We start from the raw sequence: 5758 nt of genomic DNA on the forward strand, positions 1-5758 counted from the left end.
TTAAATTCTTCAAGTAAATCAAATTAATAATAATTAATAAGAAGGCATATGCAAATACAAATACGTGAATTTATATATGTACATATGCGCATATACATACACATATACGCTCACTTAAGTAGGAGAGAGCAAGATGTCGAACGTTGCCGTTCGTTTGCTTTGTTTTCTTTGTCGTTCGTTCCGCGCTTTCGCTGGCAGTTCATTCAAGGTAACGGCAATGAGCAAGGTAACGGCAATGAGCAAGGTAACACTAATGAGCAAGGTAACTACAAATAAGCAAGGTAACGACAAATGAGCAAGGTAACACTAATGAGCAAGGTAACGACACATTTTTTCGTGCGTGCAGCCTGTTAAATCGAATTATAAGACGTTATCACGTCAAAAATACTTCATATGTAAATAATTAACTTAAAATTAACTTGAGTATCTAGAAATGCAGGGAAAAATTAGAAATCAACATTAACATAACTCCCATAACTATTTTAAATTATACCATAACTATTTTAAATTATACCTACTTTACTAGCAAAAATAATCGTGCATTTCCCAAGCAGCGTCCGGATGTTTGTCATCGTTGTTATCTTCCGTTTGATTGAAAACCAACACATAACTTAGAACTTTCTTCCACAAAAGCAGAAAACGAATGAAGCAACTGTCAAAAATTGCTTTAAGATTGGAAATACGAATAAGAAGAGCAAAGCGTGTCGCCAAGTACGGGAGACAAAATCCCTTCTCTCTTCCCCGACCGCCCTTCGCCCATAAACAAAATGTGTCCATTCCAGATGTCTCCTCGTGTAAATCGGGACTTTCGAGTCATACTGACTGATTTATTTTTCTAAAAATTAATCAGTTAAACATGGATGACATTTCCAACAAAACGGCGTTACTTACCATACAGCGCGCTTAAGAAGCGATTTATTGCAATATTCAAGCCACCATTGGCGCCATACGGCCAGATTCATTGGAAAAAGTAGTAAAAAATTTGACTCATCGAATGAGTCATGTGACTCGTAGCCGCGGTGGATTATAATGAAAAAAAACTCTTTCCAACCACATTTCTGTGTTGTATTATCAATTTAAGTTTTCAAGCTCTTAAAAAACATCGTACCAATGATTTGAATGGCCCAAACTTTTTTCCACTACTTTCCTAGTAACTAGCATGGATAAGATATCTACAGACCAGGTTCTTCAATAAGTTTTGCGGTTCGATAAGCGAGGGCATTGCTACTAGCCTACATTTTTTGACGTGATAACGTCTTATAATTCGATTTAGCCGGCTGCACGCACGAAAAAATGTGTCGTTACCTTGCTCATTAGTGTTACCTTGCTCATTTGTCGTTACCTTGCTCATTGCCATTACCTTGAATGAACTGCAAGCGAAAGCGCGGAACGAACGACAAAGCAAACACTACTTAAGTGAGCGTATATGTGTATGTATATGCGCATATGTACATATATAATATAAATTCACGTATTTGTATTTGCATATGCCTTCTTATTGATTATTATTAATTTGATTTACTTGAAGAATTTAAAATAAAACCAAGTTTGTTAAATATACCTGTTGTTTTAATGTTATTATTATTTTTTGACGTGATAACGTCTTATAATTCTATGTAGCCGGCTGCACGCACCAAAAAATGCGTCGTTATCTTGCTTGAACAGCATGTTATGTTATGTTATGATATGTTATGTTATGTTATGTTATGTTATGTTATGTTATGTTATGTTATGTTATGTTATGTTATGTTATGTTATGTTATGTTATGTTATGTTATGTTATGTTATGTTATGTTATGTTATGTTATGTTATGTTATGTTATTTTATGTTGTTATGTTATGTTATGTTATGTTATGTTATGTTATGTTATGTTATGTTATGTTATGTTATGTTATGTTATGTTATGTTATGTTATGTTATGTTATGTTATGTTATGTTATGTTATGTTATGTTATGTTATGTTATGTTATGTTATGTTATGTTATGTTATGTTATGTTATGTTATGTTATGTTATGTTATGTTATGTTATGTTATGTTATCTTATGTTATGTTATGTTATGTTATGTTATGTTATGTTATGTTATGTTATGTTATGTTATGTTATGTTATGTTAAAGTATATTATGTTATGTTAATGTTAACTCATTCTCTATATCCATACAAAATATCTATCAAACAAATAAAATTAAAATTTTCTTTTGAAAAATGCAACCATTCAATAAGTATTTTCTTATGACGTTATCACGTTAAACTATCGCCAGTAAACCGACTTTACAGACAACCTCTTTTTTTTTTGTTTTGTTGGTACACTCTTCATATGAACTTATATGAAGTTTCATTTCAATCTGTGAATTCATTCTTTGATTACAAACCATTTAGTACCGACGTTTCACAGTATTTTCTACAAGAGAAAAAATCAAGTATCGTGCGGTGATTGAATTTTTAGTTTTAGGTCTTCGGCTCCGAAACGAGTTCGTGTTTAGAAATCGGCCAACAAGGATTAATATCAGTTTTTTGGGATGCGAAAGTAATTTTATTTGTAGAATACTTGCAAACTGGTAAAACAATAAATTCTGAATATTATTGTAACCTTTTAGACCAGCTGAAGGAAAAAATTCGTGAAATAATACCCAGTTTGCAAAAGAAAAAAAGAGCTAAAACCCATAAATTGTTGGAGCATTCACCGTATTCACCAGATTTGGCCTCTAGAGACTTCCATCTGCTTCCAGACCTAAAAAAAATCATGCGCGGAAAGCGTTTTTCATCAAATGATGAGGTCATAAAAGCTGGGGAAGCGTATTTTGCAGCCCTTCCAGATTCTCACTTCAGGGATGGAATTCATAAATTGGAATCGCGTTGGAACAAGTGCATCAATACTCAGGGAGACTATATTGAATTATAAAGTGCATTTCAAATCATAAAAATTTGTTTTTCTTATCGAACTGCAAAACTTATTGAACAACCTAGTACGTACCGATTTTGAAAACGTTCGTTTTAGATTTTATTCTAAAACAAATCAAAAAAACAAAAATTCAAACCCAGCCAATTTGCTTTAGAGAAAGTAAATTTTAAGTGCCCCGATTTTATGTGGATCGAACATGAAATATTGTGGATATGGGTAACTGTGCCGGTACGAAAACAATTCAAAACCTATTAATGCAGATTTTAATTGCCATTCGAACACACAGCTATGCATATAAATAGCACACACAGCTAATATGCACATAAATACGAGTACGTGTATGCCACTCGGACTTGGCTTTTGTGTGTACGAGTATATACGAGTAGCGTATTCGAACGTATACGAGTAGCGTATTTGTAGCTACGATGAGTGTAGATTGTGAGTCACCCTGTCGTTCTTAGTGTGCCAAGCTAAACACGCGTGGCTTGTGTGAGTCATTTGACAAAATGTTTGTAATCAGCAGAGTGGCGCAGTGGAAGCGTGCTGGGCCCATAACCCAGAGGTCCGAGGATCGAAACCTTGCTCTGCTAGTGAATGTCGAAAAGTTTCGTTCGATGTATGTTTTTATTAAATTTGTATTTGTATTTGTACTAGTTTTTCAATATTTATTTGTTTTATTTTTTTTTTGCATAGTAGTTTCAAACCTACCTGTTAGCAAATATTTGAATTTTTTCCCAACTTTGCTTACATATGTATTGTATGTATGTATGCTTACAAATGTATTGTATGTTGTATGTACATATGTATTGATTCATCAATTATGCACAGTGGTGGCCAAAACATTTGCAAATGAAGGGATGATTTTACTAATACAGTAGACGCTCACAAATTAGAACCACTTTGTTTTTAGGGTGATTCTAATTTCTGAAAAATTCTAATTCCTGGACGTTTTTTTATTTCAATAAAAGCTTAAAATTTAAGTCAATTTGCATTGAAAAACTACAATGAAATTTTATCTTACTAAATTTTATTCATAAAAACGAGAAAACATAAGGTAACAATCCAATATACATATATGTTATGTATTTATGCGCTAAGTCAAAAAAGGTCCAAAAAAACAAAAACTCCAATTACAGTAAATATATTTTTTTTTATCAAAAATACATAAGAGATCGATAAATATACATTAAAACAGCCAAAAATTAATCAAAAACTTCGTAACTAATTTGCAGGCATGTAGTCTGTTATTGCTGTTTGCTTCTTCCTTTTATTTGTTTCTGCAATAACAATCTCATTGCGAAGAGCTAGCAGATTGCTTGTGTGCTTTGCGGAAAACGATTCACTATAAGTACACCATTTTATTAAATTATTGACGCTTTCAATGGCTGTAGAAGTAGAGACAACTGGTAAGACCTCCCGGTCATCAAATTCGCTGCTACCTGAAGACTCATCATCGCTATTGAGATCATGTGCAGGGTCGTCATCAAGCACATCATTGTTCCATATTTCAATTTCTGGTATGCTAATGTTATTAGTTGGCTCTATTTCTATTAAAAGTGCTTGAGCTGCCTGAAGAGCTCCATTGCAGTCTTGATCTTTTTGCAGTAGCTGTGCTAGTGGCACATCATCGTCATCACTTTCATACTGATCAGAGTCCTAGTTGTTCAACTTTGACCAGGACTTTTTTATTACTCTTTCTGGAACATCATACCAAGCTTGCTTTAATAGCATGATTGCATTTCGAATTGAAAAGGATTTCAAGCGAACCTTGAGGTCACCTCCTTCAGCAATTAATTGAGAAAGAAGCATACTTCTGTAGTTTAGCTTGGTTAACTTAATAGGATTCTGATCCATTGGTTGTAAAGTTGCTGTTACATTTGGTGGAAAGAAAAATGCAATTATATTTCCATCGTCGCTTTGAAGTTTCTCAATTGGTGCATGAGCAGAGCAGTTGTCAATTAGCAAAATTGCCTTCGGAGGCAAATTATTTTCATGAGAGAAACGAATCACCTGTGAATTGAAATAATTTTGGAATTACTGAACCTAAAAACAAAGTTTTTTCTTACCTCATGAATAAATACTACGTTGTGAAACCAATCATGAAAAATCCGAGATGTCATACAAGCATTTTTTGAAAAGTTGTAATGGAGTGGATTATTGAATCCTTGGAAACTTCTTGGTTTTTTTGCTTTTCCAATTACTAATGGCATTAATTTATGTGATCCATCAGCATTTACACCAAGTAACACTGAAATTCGTTCCTTCTGGATTTTATACCCGGGGGCGGTTTTCTCGAAAAGGGAGACGTATGTTTTGTCAGGTAAACAACGGTAAAATAATCCGGTTTCATCTACATTATATATTTGTGACTCCATTAGCCCCATCTCATCGACTTTTGCACGAAATCTGTGAATAAACGGGGTGACTGAAGTAACATCACTAGAGAGAATCTCGCCACAAATTTTTAAAAAACGTATTCCGTGTCGTTTTTTAAATTTGCTAAACCATCCATCACTTGCGCTAAATGTACTTTCATCTTTATCGGGATATTCCACTTTGAATATTTGTTTGGCTTTCTCCTTTAGTATTGGCCCAGTTAATGTACACTTTTTTTCGCGTTGATTTAAAAACCACTCATAAAGACTTGCTTCCATTTTTGGATATTCAGCGATATGCAATGATTTTTTGTTAGCCTTATGATAGGTATTAGAAACAGCGCTTAAAATTGATGATTTCATAGATTTGATATAGGTGATTGCAGATGGCGCCACATCAAATTCTAGGGCTAACCGCTTCCCTTGAATACCTTGGTCAAGCTTTTCCAAGATCTGCACTTTGGTTTCCAAAGACAAAGT

The 5758-nt window shown here is 33.7% G+C and overlaps 1 non-coding gene and 1 pseudogene across 1 annotated transcript; one reads left to right on the top strand and one right to left on the bottom strand.

Moving 5' to 3' along the window:
- The first annotated feature begins 3421 nt into the window (after positions 1–3421).
- On the top strand, positions 3422–3493 carry Trnam-cau (transfer RNA methionine (anticodon CAU)). Its single transcript has one exon. It is a non-coding gene; the product is annotated as a tRNA-Met (tRNA).
- A 631-nt stretch (positions 3494–4124) lies between these two features.
- On the bottom strand, positions 4125–4757 carry LOC129239236 (jerky protein homolog-like; annotated as a pseudogene).
- Positions 4758–5758: the final 1001 nt, after the last annotated feature.

The sequence above is a fragment of the Anastrepha obliqua genome, chromosome 2 (assembly GCF_027943255.1).
Source record: "Anastrepha obliqua isolate idAnaObli1 chromosome 2, idAnaObli1_1.0, whole genome shotgun sequence".
NCBI lineage: Eukaryota > Metazoa > Arthropoda > Insecta > Diptera > Tephritidae > Anastrepha > Anastrepha obliqua.